Below are 15485 nucleotides of genomic sequence, written 5' to 3' on the forward strand. Positions count from 1 at the left end.
TAGTCATCACAGGTCATAGATCCACAAACCAACTATCATCCTCACAGCTCACAAACAAAATGAATAATGTATATACAAAGTGAGTACAAAACACATGTTCCTGTATATTCCAGGGGAGTGATGCTTATTGCCATGAGAATACAATGCAGCAAGGGGCACAAAAAAATTCACTAACCCACAAGACAGTGGAAGGAATAAAAGTCCTGTGCCCTGGAATGGAGTAGAGGCTTTGTGGACCAGGTAGCATCCAGGCCACACCAGGAACATGAGTGGATATCGAGGCACATGGGGAGGGATCTTCAGGGTTGGAAAGGACAAAATGAACCAAGACACAGCCACAGACCTACTGACTATTCAGAAGACAGAGAAGTGTCTATACTGGCTGAGGGATATAATCTAAGAGTTGCGTAAAATGGAGAAAAGAAAACCTCTTCTGACAAGACGGCAAAATATCTTCCCCACAGAGGACTCACATGCTCTCTGTGGAGGTGAGCAGCTGGGGTTCATTCACTCTGCAGGTCACCCTCCATCCCAAAGCCCTAGGCTCTTAGAATCAAATCCACTGAGCAAGAACTGTCCTTCATGTAAACTGCCTTTTCTCCAAAAAGTAAAACAAAATCACAAGCAAACAAAACAAAACTCAAAAGAAAAAGAATCAGACCAAGCTTTGACTCCTTGTCCATCACTTGTGTGCCAGCTGTCACGCTAGGGAGACTGGGTCTGCTCTGTTACTCACACAGGTTCATTACTACAAGGCCTCCAGCATGTCGTGCTCCTAATACAGCTCCCTCAAGTCAGCAAACACCACACAACACATAAACTCACACAACACATAAACTCAGCCAAACAAAAGGTAGCATCAACTTAAGGATCTACTATAATATTACTACGCTAACCTAGCATAGTTTAACCTTTGTTTCTGTCATATTTACAAAATATCTGCACTCTGTACTGCTATGGAAGCATTACAAATGTTGCATTAGATTCTTCTTGAGGTAGTTCAAAGTCTTGAGACAGCAAATTTAGATATTTTTCTCTACTACCATGGATGTGTAGTAACCGTAAAAGGCCTAAAACCAAATTCTTTCTCCCCAGATTCTAGGACTACTTTAATTTTTCCCCTCAGATTATAACAAACTAACAACCAGAGGGGGGGGGGACTATATATAAACTACATAAAATTTTAAAAAGGAGCAAAAGGCCAAGGGGGGAAAAAAAAACCCTGTGGCAAACTAATAGTCTAAACTTTGCTATAGACAAAGCAAACAAAATGAAACCTCACTTTGTCTACCAAGCATTTTATAAAGTACTCAAGTAATTAACAGCTCATAAAAATTGGGGAAATTTTTAGGTAGAAATAAAATTAACACCAACTCATTCTCTGGCAAATAGTTGTTCTAAAATGCCATGTCCACACAGAGAGCTCTAGAGGAACTGTCTGCAACAGGCTACCCTGTAGGCCAGACCTCTCTCAGGTCTGCTTCAAAGGTGCAGGAATATTGGCAGATGCCTGCTCCAGGTAGGCCAAGGGGGCCGAGGGACTTCTGCCGGCTTTTTGTGTTGCACACTGATATCCTCCAGCACCTGCTGTCAATGCTTCAGCTTTGTCAAGTGCTTTTGCACCAGCGCAACTTTCCACTGCAACTCATTCCCTAGTTCTGAGATGTCCTCTTTGATAACTTGCTCTGGTTTCTGGACAAACAACTGCAATCTTTTTTGTAGAAAAAAGTATTCTGTCTGTCTTGCGATATCCAGAAACTTCTGATCAACACCAGTTCGAATTTCTTCCTGATTGGTGCTATTGACATAATCCTGACAAAGAAGCAAAGCAAGCCTCGAATGACGACTCCAACTCATCCAACAAGGTGCTGCTAGAAGTTTTTGGTGTGCCAGGCGCTGCCTGAAGAAGCGAAGCCTGGCCCAGGAGTCCCCGTGGGGGTTGCAGGGGGTGGGGCATAGCACCCAGTGGAGGCCTCAAACTTGTGATCCTCATGCCTCAGCCTTTGAGTCCTTGGGACTCAATGGCAATGGCCCGTCTGGCGTGGCAAGACATGGCCCACTCAAGAGTCAGGCCTTTTAAGTACCCAAAAAAATGCAGATGAAATTGAGAGGTAGACGTGAAGAATTACTCTTGATAAGACAGTGAGGTCAGTGAACTCAAAGTTCTGCTTAAACTACTTCTTCTTCTTTTTCTTCTTCTTCTTTTTTTTAATTCCCTAAAGAGATGACATACAAAGCAAAGATCCAGAATCTCTAAAGTTCTCATGTATTTGACATGCCAACATTAGGACACAGCTGCTGAAGATTTTTCTTTGGATGCCTGAGAGTGTTAACTACATGATTATGGTATATAAAATTAAGAAGAGGGCTGGAGTTATAGCTCAGTTGGTAGAGTGCTTGCCTTGCATGCATAAGGCTCTGGGTTATCCCCAGCACCACAAATAAATAAAATTAAGAAGAGACAAAGCAAAATTTTAAGAAGGATGAAGACTGACAAGGAAAAATACTCCCCAGACTCACTGGTCTTTGCAAATCTGCTAGAGTGTAACAAAACTAGCCAGACTTACTAGATGACTCTCAATTTAACTTTCTTAACTTCTTTTTTAAAACTGGGTGAAGGAAAACAGCTATGAATGATGGCACATGCCTATAATCCCAGGGACTCAAAGGTTGAGGCATGAGGATCACAAGTTTGAAGGCCAGTTTGGGCAACCCCTGTCTCAAAATAAAAAATAAAAAGGGCTAGGGATGTAGCTCAGTGGGTTCAATCCTAGGTTCAATCTTCAGTACTGGGAGAAAAAAAAATAGATAATCTATGCAAAGGGCTTAGCAAGTCACCCGGCATATGTTTGGTGTTCCATAAGCATTAGAATATTACTACTGAAGCAGAAACAATAGGCAAAATAAAAGTTAAGCAACAATGTTAAATTGTTGACATTATTAAAAGTACTGAGTGACACTTATGATGAAAGTAACTGAGAATAACAGTTACTAACTATTCATTGTTCCATCTGTCCAGCTAAATTTGAATATTAAAGCTGATGATATTGTATAGACTACACATCTCTTTTCATGGCAGTCATGAGACTGTACACATCAAGACAAATATCACACAGGTTAACATTAAACCAAGTTTCCTGTTAGACACCTCTGAACAACAAAAAAAGTGTCTCTCTCTCTATATATATGTATATATGTGTATATATGTGTGTATACATGCATATATACATATATTGCATATTGTATGTATATAGATATAGATACCTATATCTGTATATTTATATATACATAGCTTTGTATGTCTAAAAAATAAAATAAAATATGCCTTAAATGTTGTTTTTCTGGCTAAGACTGGGCAAATAAGGAACAAAATGACACAAACCACAAAAAGGACTAAAGTTATGATGACTAGAATATAAGGTAAACAAAGATGGACTAAAAAAATAATGTGCTAGAATTACAATGGAAATAAAATCTAAGTAGAAAAAAGTTTAGCAGGGAAGTAATCAAAATACTGTCAATGGCTGTGGAGGTATTCACAGAACTAGGAATGGCTTTTCTTCTTTTCCCAATTTTCCAAGTAGTTTACCATGAAGTTATATTTTAAATTTCATACATTTGTTTTTATCATAAAATATGATAGCTAAGACAACAAAGAAAGTAGATTTATAAGACCAAAGAAAACAAAGACAAGCAATAAATTCTAGATCCTAGTTCATATAAGAGAAGTCTTCCAGTTGGCAAACACAGTAAATATAATTTGTGGGACTATGGATAATCAACAATTTCAATCCATAAAAGTCTAAAAATAATAATAGCAGGACATATTTGGTGGCAGGAATGGGTTCTAGTGGGGTCTGAACAAGCTCTTAATATTTTTATGATAAGAGTTCTAAGAAGTAGACAAGGGCTGAGGTTGTAGCTCAGTGGTAGAGTGCTTGCCTCGAGGGTTTAATCCTCAGTACCACATAAAAATAAATAAAAAAAATAGGGCTGGGGATGTGGCTCAAGCGGTAGCGCACTCCCCTGGCATGCGTGCGGCCCAGGTTCCATCCTCAGCACACATACAAACAAAGATGTTGTGTCCGCCGAAAACTAAAAAATAAATATTAAAAAAATTCTCTCTCTCCCTCTCTCTTTCTCTCTCTTTAAAAAAAATATATAAGTAAATAAAATAAAATAAAGGTATTGTGTTCCATCTACAACTAAAAATACTTAAAAAAAAAAAAAGATCAAAATAGGATCCTATGAAGAGAACAGAGAACTTAGCTTGGAATAGAGAATTTATAACAAGCTTTTGTCATTACCCCTCACCACCAGTGCATCTTCTTTCTCTAACTTTCCTATCAACGATTAGCATCCTCAGATATTAAAAATAAAAGAATGGGCTGGGGATGTGGCTCAAGCGGTACCGCGCTTGCCTGGCATGCGTGCGGCCCGGGTTCGATCCTCAGCACCACATACAAACAAAGATGTTGTGTCCGCTGATAACTAAAAAAAATAAATATTAAAATTTAAAAAATAAATAAATTAATTAAATTTAAAAAAAAAAGAATGAAATGAAATTACAAGCCAGGCATGGTGGCACACACCTATAATCCTAGCGGCTCAGGAGGCTGAGGCAGGAGGATCAGGAGTTCAAAACCAGCCTCAGCAACTTAGTGAGGCCCTAAGCAATTCAGTGGGTCTCTGTCTCTAAATAAAAAATACAAAAAAAGGGGGGGGGGGCTGGGGATGTGGCTCAGTGGTTGAGTGCCCCTAGGTTCAATCCTAGGTATCCAAAAAAAAAAAAAAGTGAACTTCAAGTTATGTGAATTATATCTCAATTTTAAAAGACAGATTAAAGGGGGTGGGGTGGGGAAGCTGAATAAGAACGACTTAGGAATGACAAAAAAAAAATGAAGGCAGAAAGTGGTCAAACAAAAAAGTATAATGAGTAAGAATTAAAAGGAAGATGGAAAAAATATAAATTTTATAGTTCTTTCCTATGCCAAACTATTTTCTGCTACAGTATAAAAATTCATGCAGAATGGAGGAAGGATAGCATCTTCAACAAATGGTGCTGGGAAAACTGGAAATCCATTTGCATCAAAATGAAACTGAATCCCTTTCTCTCGCCATGCACAAAAGTTAACTCAAAATGGATCAAGGAGCTTGATATTAAATCAGAGACACGGCGTCTGATAGAAGAAAAAGTTGGCTATGATCTACAGATTGTGGGGTCGGGCTCCAAATTCCTCAATAGGACACCCATAGCGCAAGAGTTAACAACTAGAATCAACAAATGGGACTTACTCAAACTAAAAAGTTTTTTCTCAGCAAAAGAAACACTAAGAGAGGTAAATAGGGAGCCTACATCCTGGGAACAAATCTTTACTCCACACACTTCAGATAGAGCCCTAATATCCAGAGTATACAAAGAACTCAAAAAATTAGACAATAAGATAACAAATAACCCAATCAACAAATGGGCCAAGGACCTGAACAGACACTTCTCAGAGGAGGACATACAATCAATCAATAAGTACATGAAAAAATGCTCACCATCGCTAGCAGTCAGAGAAATGCAAATCAAAACCACCCTAAGATACCATCTCACTCCAGTAAGATTGGCAGCCATTATGAAGTCCAACAACAACAAGTGCTGGAGAGGATGCGGGGAAAAGGATACACTTGTTCATTGTTGGTGGGACTGCAAATTGGTGCAGCCAATTTAGAAAGCAGTATGGAGGTTTCTTGGAAAGCTGGGAATGGAACCACCATTTGACCCAGCTATTCCCCTTCTCGGTCTATTCCCTAAAGACCTAATAAGAGCATGCTACAGGGACACTGCTACATCGATGTTCATAGCAGCACAATTCACGATAGCAAGATTGTGGAACCAACCTAGATGCCCTTCAATAGATGAATGGATAAAAAAATGTGGCATTTATACACAATGGAGTATTACTCTGCATTAAAAAATGACAAAATCATAGAATTTGGAGGGAAATGGATGGCATTAGAGCAGATTATGCTAAGTGAAGCTAGCCAATCCTTAAAAAACAAATGCCAAATGACTGCTTTGATATAAGGGGAGTAACCAAGGACAGGGTAGGGACGAAGAGCTTGAGACAAAGATTAACATTAAACAGGGATGAGAGGTGGGAGGGAAAGGGATTGAGAAGGGAAATCGCAAGGAAATGGAAGGTGATCCTCAGGGTTTTACAAAATTACATATAAGAGGAAATGAGGAGTAAGAGAAGAATAATACAAGTGGAAGAAATGATTTACAGTAGAGGGGGTAGAGAGAGAAAGGGGAGGGTAGGGTAGGGGAGGGGAGGGGAGGGGGGATAGTAGAGAATAGGATAGACAGCAGAATACATCAGACACTAGAATGGCAATATGTAAATCAATGGAAGTGTAACTGATGTGATACAGCAATCTGTATACGGGGTAAAAATGGGAGTTCATAACCCACTTGAATCAAACTGTGAAATATGATATATTAAGAACTATGTAATGTTTTGAACGACCAACAATAAAAAAAATAAAAAATAAACAGACAGAAGCATTAAAGCTCACATCAAAAAAAAAAAATTCATGCAGAGATTTAATTAAGGCAGGCAGCATGGCGTAAACCTGTAATCCCAGCAACCCAGATAACTGAGGTAAGAGGATCACAAGTTCGAGGCCAGTTTCAGCAACTTAGTGAGGCCCTCAGCAACTTAGGAGAACCTACCTCAAAACTAAAAATAAAAAAAATCAAAGGAGTTGGGAGTGTGACTCAGTGCTAAGCACCCTGGGTTCAATTCCTAGTACCAAAAGAAAAAGGAAAAAAAGAGATTTAGTTAAAATGAGTGACAGTTGCTGGCTTTTATATAAATAATATTTTTATTTTATATTCAATGCGTCACTTCCTTTCTTCTCCAAGAAAAGTGGTGGGTGAAAAACAGAAGGTTACATTAAGAAATATACTTGAACCAGCAGCTCAGGAGCTGAGGCAGAAAGACCCAAGTTCAAAGCCAGCCTCAGCAACTTAGTAAGGCCCTAAGCAATTTAGTGAGACCCTGTCTTAAAATGAAAAATAAAAAGGGCTAAAGATGTGGTTCAGTAGTTAAGCGCTCCTGGGTTCAATTCCTGGTACCAAAAAAAAGAAGATAAAAATACCTGAAAGATCCAAGTGCAGTCTGTATTTAAAGCAATGTACAGGAATTGTGAAAACATGTCTTTCTCTATTTTTAAAGATAAAAAGAAAGCCCAAGTTTTCTATCTCGTAACAACATAAAGTTATTTTAAACTGACTTTCTGGCTATTATTAACAGTTGGTACAAGAGAGTAAAATCTCATTAAGATGATATCATCATCATCATCATCATCATTATTGGTGCTGGGGACGAGTTCTTTGTTTTGTTTTTTGTGTTGCTGGGAATCAAACCAAAGGCCTCATGTATGTTAAGCATACACTCTACCACTGAGCTACTCTCCCAGCTCCTAAAAGTTGTGAATTTTATGTTAGTATATCTGCAAACACTAATCTGTTTTTAGACATTTAAAATCATCATAAAAGATTAAATACTTGGGGCTGGGATTGTAGTTCAGTGGTAGAGCACTTGCTAGCATGTATGAAGCACTGGGTTTGATTCTTAGCACCACATAAAAATAAATAAAGAAAATAAAGGTATTATGTCCATCCACAGCTAAAAAAAATAAAAAGGATTAAATACTTATTGAAGATATACTATAAACTAAAAGAATAAATTTCAAAGTCAAGAAAATTCCACATATGGGCTGGGTATGTAGCTCAGTGGTAGACGGCTTGCCTAGTATGTGTGAGGTCATAGGTTCAATCCCCAGTGCTACAAGAAAACTTAAAAATAAGGAAAAGAAAAAAGAGTTACTTGGGTTGTATATGATTTTATTTATTATTAAATCTTCTGTTACTAAGCTTGTTATTTCTAGATAAGGTGAATAATTAAATAAACTGTATTGAATGAGCATTATATAGTAGTTTGTAACAGATCCTGAATTCTTCCTTATTCTGATACCTAGTGTCTTAGTTCATTTTCTGTTGATAACAAAAATACCTGAGTCTGGGTACTTGTCATGGTTTGGATGTGATGTGTCCCCCAAAAGCTCATGTGTGAGACAATGCAAGAAGGTTCAGAAGAGAAATGATTGGGTTATAAGAGTCTTAATCCAATCAGTGATTTAATTAACTGAGTGGTAACTAGAGTGGTAGGATGTGGCTGGAGGAGGTGAGAATTGGGGCATGGCTTTGGGTATACATTTGTTTCTAGCCAGTGGACTCTCTCTGCTTTCTGATCAAGATGTGAACTGCTTCCCTCTGCCACACTCTTCCACCGTGATGCTCAGTCTCACCTTGAGCCCCGAGAAATTAAGCCGGCCTTCAATGGACTGACCTCTGAAACTGTGAGCCCTCAAATAAACTCTTCCTCTTCTCCGATCCTTTAGTCACGGCAGTGAAAATGCTGACTAAAACAGAACTTTATAAAGAGGTTTATTTAGCTCACAGTTTTGAAAGATGAAAGTCCAAGATCACATGGCCCCCAGGTGTTTGGCTTCTTGTGAGAGACCCCTTGGCTGGGACAGAGAAATGGAAAGGGAACCAGTGTTGTACAGAAGCCAAGCATGTGGGGTGTACTCTTTTCATAACAAACCCACTCTGAGAGCACTCTATGAGACCAGCAGTGCCCTCTAAAGACCTAATTACCTTGCACTATGCCCCACCTCTTAAAGGTTCCATTACCTTACACCCAGCACAGCAGATACCTTTTGTTCTGAAAAATTTTTTTAGAGAAAGAGAGAGAGAATGAATCTTTTTTTGTAGATGGACACATCAAAATGCCTTTATTTTTATGTGATGCTTAGAATCAAACCCGGGTCTCACCTAGGCGAGCACTCTACCACTGAGCCACAATCCCAGCCCTGTCCTGAATTTTTGAGGCCTAAATGAAAGGTTCACTTGAGCCCAAGAGTTAAAAATCATCCTGGGAACATAGCAAGACCCTGTCTCAACAAAACAAACAAGGTTGCATTACCTCTATACTATACTAAACTAAAGAGGAAACATTCAGCACTTGAACTTTGTGGTCAGGGGTGGCACATCCAAACTACAGCAGCCAAGCAAATTACTTAACCTATTTAAGTCACAGTTTCCTCATTCGTTGAGATAACAGATCTACTTACCAGGGTTATTTCAGAAATAAAATTAGTTAATGTACCTAAATTGATTAGTACAGTGACTGGCACAAAGTAAAGGTTTATAAAATGACAGTTATTAATGAACTGAGTGTTTATACTCATGTTATCAGTTATGTTCTCTGTCTATGGTACTGATCTGGCATCAGAGTGGGATCTAATTAGAAAGTTTCTAGCTGAACTTGGAATCAGAGCCAAAATACTTGAACGGTTTGGGTTTACATTTTATTTAGGCAAGGTGAAGTCTTGCCAATCATCTTCAACCCACATCTGATATCTCATGTCATAAATGCCTTCATTCTAAGCCCTAATGAAGTCCAAGTAAGTGTATATATAACATACTTACACATTTCCTATTTTAAGATTTAAAGATGAATAATAGAAAATAGATGCAAGGAATAGAAGAAAGGATTACAGAAAATAAATCAGAAGGCAGGTACGGTGGCTCATGCCTTTAATCCCAGTGACTCAGGAGGCTGAGGCAGGAGAAATGCAAGTTCAAAGCCAGCCTCAGCAACTTAGAGAGGCCCTGAGCAACTCAGCGAGACCCTTTGCCTAATAAAATATATAAAAGGGCTGGGGATGTGGCTCAGTAGTTAAGCACCTGGGCTCAATGTCTGGTACCAAGAAAAAGAAAAGAGTAGAAGAAAATAAATCAGAAATTCAGAAACAGATAATCGTTTACTGGGTAAAAGAATTTAATTTCTCTTTAAGACTATAATTTTTGCTCCTAGATACCATTTCTAATATGAAAAGCTAAAAAGGTTCACCCTACTTCCTCAAAAACTATAAGTACAAGGGAACTAATCATACAAACTATGGGTTTTGATTATTCCAAAATATTCTACATATCCTGGCCCCCCAAAAGAAACTATGTTCCAATTAGGAAATACAATTCTTCCTGAAGGCATTTAGATAAGCTCATAGTTTCATTTAAATTAAAATAGTTTCCTCCTTTTACTTCCTCTCAAGTTTCCTTCTACCTTCCTCTGTATGAACAACTTTAACCGTTTTTACATAGAGGCCCCAAAACTATGCAAATATGATAGGCAGACCACAGAAGCATATCAAATATAAACATCTTGGTTTCAAAGTACACTAAAGCATATGATTCAAGACAGAAATCATATCAGGTCAGAGAGAACTACTACATATCAGGAACCAAAAAAAAAAAAAAAAACCCGCCAAAACTATACTTCAGTTTTATACAAGTGCCTAGTAATTTAATTGCTCTGTGTCTAACACCTGGTCTTTTTTTAATTTTGGGGGGGTACTGCGAACTGAACTTAGGGGCACTCAACCACTGAGCCACACCCCAAGTCCTATTTTGTATTTTATTTAGAGTCAGGGTTTCACTCAGTGGCTTAGTGTCTTACTTTTGGCTGAGGCTGGCTTTGAACTTGGGATCCTCCTGCCTTAGCCTCCAGAGCTGGGATTACAGGTGTATGCTATGCACCCAGCAACACCTGATCTTCATGTCCCTGCCAACCTTGGTACAATTCTGGGAAGTCAGATGCAGATGTGATTGTAATCAATTATATTAACCCTCAGCCAGTGAGGTGCACATGCCTGTAATTGTAGTGACTCAAGAGGCTGAAGCAGAAGGATCAAAAGTTTGAGGCCGGTCTGGGCAATTTAGCAGGACCCTGTATCAAAATAAAAAGGCTGGAACTGTGGCCCAGTGGTAGAGGACCCTTGGGTTCAATCTGGTACCACAAATAAATAAATAAATAAATAAATAAATAAAACAAAGAAAAGAAAAAAAAAAGAAAAATCAGAACAAAAAAAATCAATTATTGGGCTGGGGCTAGGGCTCAGAGGTAGGGCACTTGCCTAGCATGAGTGGGGCACTGGGTTCGATTCTTAACACCACATAAAAATAAAATAAAGGTCTATCAACAACTAAATTTTTTTAAATTAATTAAATATGTGAAAGATAACAAAGAGGCTTAAGAGTCAGAAGCTTGAGCCGGGGTTGTAGTTCAGTGGTAGTGTGCTTGCCTAGCATTCGTGAGGCACTGAGTTCGATCCCGGGCACCACATAAAAATAAAAATAAAAAAGGGCCAGAAGCGAGCAATCTATCTAAGGAAGACAATCTGACAGTTATAAGTAGTTATCTGCTAGGGAAATACCAAGGGTGGGGTGAAGATGAAATAGTAAGTCTTTACTCTGTCTAAACATTCTCCCCATCCATCTTAGTATGTTGGCTCTGATTCCAATTTTACTTAGATGGTCTTGTTAGCTTCTCAAATGTTCTGATGCAAGGAATCAGATGTCACATATAGCATAAATTACTCAGGCTGCTGGAAAATAATATTCCACAGAACATTAAAAGGTATTCCTATTTGGAGGCATTATGGTTTCAAATCCTGACAACTGCTTATTTGACTTCTTATGCTTCAGTTTCCTCATTAAATAATGATATGATGATGATGATGATAATGCTTACTTCAAGTATTATTATATGGATTGAATTAATTTATGCAAAGCATTTAGAACAATGGCTAGTATTGGGGGGTATAGCTCAGTGGCAGAACATATGCTTAGCACGCAGGAGCCCTGGGTTCAATTCCCAGTACCAAAACCAAACAAAACAATGCCTAGCACAAAGTGCTTAATAAAGCTACTATAATCTTTCAATATAATTATTAAACATCTCAGGGACTGTGGGTATAACTCAATGGTAGAGCAAATACTTAGTATATACAAGGTCTCTAAATTCAATCCTCAGCACTGAAAAAAATTATTTAATATCTCCCAATTCTGATTTGTGTGAATCAAAATCCAAGTATGATCAACTCTAAAAATATTGTGATTTTGGATTATCAAATGCCACAGGGGCCTGGGGATATAGCTCAGTTGGTAGAGTGTTCGCCTCACAGCACAAGGCCCTGGGTTCAATCCCCAGCACCATAAAAAAAAAAAAAAAAAGAAAAGAAAAGAAAAAGAAATGCCACAGTGCAAGACAGGGGTGTGTGTGTGTATGTGTGTGTGCGTGCGTGAGGGTGCTTGCTCCCTCACATACATGTAGCTGGCAGGATGGATTAAAAAGGAGATAGACTGTGAAGGATTTGTGTATTGTACCAATAAGTTTCTATTTTATTTTATAAGCACAAGAGATCATCTAAAGTAATCTCACTTATCAACATATTGTTAAAATAAAACTTATAAACCTAAGTTTTAGAACTCACAAATACCAACAAGATGAAGGAATTCCAGAGAAATATAGTGACCAGTGATTTCAATATTTTAATAGCAATACAACCTAAACTGAAACCAAAATGTCAGTGAATTTAAATGAGTGCAAACAGAGGCCACTTCCATTCTGACTCCTAAAAAGGCATAGATAGGACTGCAGCTCTATGGCAGAGCATTTGCTAGCATAGAGGAGGGCTTGAGTTCAACCCCCAACATTGCTAAATAAATAAATAAAGGCACAGTGCATGCTGTTTCCTGGCTCCATAATCCACTTCCTCCAATTGTTGAAGGCACAGGATCTATCAGTTTCAGACATCCTTCCACCATAACAAAATCCTGTCTCTGTCATTTGCCCCTCTAAATATGGTACTAGAATAAGAAGTTCAGCACCATTGGATGCAAACAACATATTATAAATGCTAACATTAGCATATGCAGACCTTGCCAAAAAGTAGGTGTACAGAATGTGATATAAAAACAAAACAAAAGGCCTTAATTTGGGGGGAGAAGGCAGCTGATTTCACAAAAACATCCAAGAGTAAACATGTTCTTCTACCCTTCTGCCATTCCAATTTGCTTTCATCTGATGAAACCAGATAAATGTGCTAGAATTGGGTAACTATAATAAATATTATCATCACAGGGCTCACAGATTTTTCAAGTCCATTGACCTTAGTCCAATCTTCATGTTACTTTAAAAGTTGGTAGCTTATACACTGACTAGTTATATATTTATTATGTGTATTAGAAAAAAAGTATAAAATACATCAAAACCATGATTTCAAGAGATTCAATTTAGAAGAGGAAAACTTTTTAAAAATTTTTGTTTTTTATTTTTTTGTACTGGGGATTGAATTCAGAGGCGTTTTATCACTGAGTTAAGTCCTCAGCCCTTTTAATTTTTTTTTTTTTTTTTTTTTTTTTTTTTGCCGACAAGGTCTGACTAAGTTGCTTAGCACCTTGCTAAGTTGCTGAGGCTTGCCTAGACCTTGCAATCCTCCTGCCTCAGCCTCCCAAGTGATGTGCCACTGACCAGGGAGGGTAATGTTTTTTAAAAAGTCCATTTAAAGTATTAAGTAAAATTTGGGGTGGGGGTGTGGCTCAGTATTAGAGTGCACACTTGTCATGGATTCAATCCCCAACACCAAACAATGATGACAAAATATAAATAAATAATAATAAATAAAATGGCAAAAATTATAAAGGTAATAATTTATTAGTGAAGACCCAATAGTTGTGCCATAAACACAGGGCACATTGTCTGTTTTTGTTTCTATGCTTTCTTCCTGGTTCTATGTTGTGTTCCCAATGATGAGAAAAGATATGACCTTTAGTTAAGTAAACTTGTATACTGTACTTTCATTCAGTTAAACAAATACCAAAATGCCTATAGAAATTCTACTGTTTTTAGGAAAGAGTGTAATACTGTTAGGAAAATAATGGCCCAATGAACCATTCCTATTCAGAAACAATGATTTTCTAAGGCATATCCACACACTTCAAAGCACCTAAAGGAAAAAAAAAAAAACTAGCAAAACTGGTAACTGTTTAAACTGCAAGTTGTTATATGATCATTTAACTTATTTCCACATGATCTGTCACAGGAGCATGATAACATGAAAAGGTTTTTTTCCCCATCTGCTAATATCTGCTAATAAGAATGTGTTTTCAATATCTCTGGCCAAAAGAACAAATGACAAAGTAATCATCAGATGCCTTAGGCATCAACTTAGCTGTTAGCAGAAATATTACTTTTTTATTTTATTATAAAATATATTCAGATTAGACCTCAAAGTATTCTAGCTAATTATGTCTCATGAGTTTCAAGTGTGGTATTTCCCAGGACAGGCAAGAACGGAGGAAAAAAGAAAGTGGGAAAACCCATTTTTTATCTGGCCATGTCTGCACTTTTAGTATTTTATACCTAAGAACCAGTCTTAAAGGGCAGTTGAACAGGTGGAGTAAGATCTCTCAATTCTTAAAATATTTGCTATTAAGAAGCTACGCTATTCACAAAACTGAGGGAACGCTGTTAGAAAGCTGCCAGTATCCAAACTCCCCTCTCCAGCCACGGTTTCCCATCTTGGCAGATGAAAAACAGCAAAAGGTAAAATGACACTCCCTTCTCGTCCACTTTTCCCAACTTTGATATCTTTCGGTTTCCTCAATCATCAGCTGCCTTTCTTCATATTGTAATGACTAATGATTAAAGAGGAAACAAAGGACCGGGTTAAACTGCATTTTACGGTAGTTTCTAACCCCCTACTACTTTCTTTCACTGATCCTTTTCTTTGTGTCTCTGCGGAAAAACCGCAAGATAAGGACGAACTCTACTCGACAGGCAAGGGCTATCCAAAGCCATGAACCTCGGAGTCCTTCAAACAGTTATCTTACAACTACTTGACTACAGTGGTCACCACGCAGTCTATTAATCCCGACCACATCAACACGGTGAGGGACTGAGAGTTGATCTGTGTGGTTTCGAAGACGAATACAAGGATCAGGTCATCTTTCCTCCGCCGGCCCTTCGAACTTCTTCTTGTGCCTCGCCTCATTCCGGGCCCAGTCGGCCAAGCCTGGGCCGGAGGGCCCCCTCCAACTCTTAAGTCCGACCCCACTAACTTTCCAACCGTCACGATATTCTTTTTATCTTCAAGATATGATCCCAACCTTCCTCCCGGCTAGCTACCTCAGCTCCATTCCTGGAGACTCACCAAGCAGTTCCGGGCCACTCCTCTCCGGCCGCGGCAGCTCGGACACCACCAGACCGGACCGGGAGCAGCGCCCTTGTCGCGCCTGCGTGCCCCCAAGCCACGCGCCTGCGCTCTTCTCGGGCTCCCTGACCGCAGACACACCCTACAGCTAGAGCCAATCACTGTGCGGTAGGTTTAAATCTCCGTGCCACGCAGGCTGAGAGCTGGGGAAATTCACCCGTTAACCGGATAGATTCCCGTCTCGCCCGCAGGTGGGAGGCGTTCGTGCAACATTTGCCAAAAGCATCCGTGTGCCAGAGACTGCGGGATGAACACTGAGGGGGAAAAAAAGTGACTAGAATGCCTTTGATCCGTGGAGACTGGGAGATACA

The 15485-nt window shown here is 38.8% G+C and overlaps 1 protein-coding gene and 1 pseudogene across 3 annotated transcripts in view; both read right to left on the reverse strand.

Annotated features, from left to right (window-relative positions):
• The window catches only part of SNAP23 (synaptosome associated protein 23), a 39112-nt gene extending 23878 nt beyond the window's left edge, over nucleotides 1–15234 (reverse strand). For both annotated transcript variants that reach the window (XM_081289616.1, XM_081289615.1), the window contains exon 1: nucleotides 15115–15234. The gene's annotated coding sequence lies outside the window, so the exon portion shown is untranslated. The remainder of the gene's footprint in view (nucleotides 1–15114) is intronic.
• Nucleotides 1472–2200, reverse strand: LOC308647268 (mediator of RNA polymerase II transcription subunit 28-like; annotated as a pseudogene). The gene has a single exon. The product of its transcript is annotated as a mediator of RNA polymerase II transcription subunit 28-like (transcript).
• Nucleotides 15235–15485: the final 251 nt, after the last annotated feature.

This window comes from Spermophilus citellus (genome assembly GCF_964194105.1).
Source record: "Spermophilus citellus genome assembly, chromosome: 4".
Taxonomy (NCBI): Eukaryota; Metazoa; Chordata; class Mammalia; order Rodentia; family Sciuridae; genus Spermophilus; species Spermophilus citellus.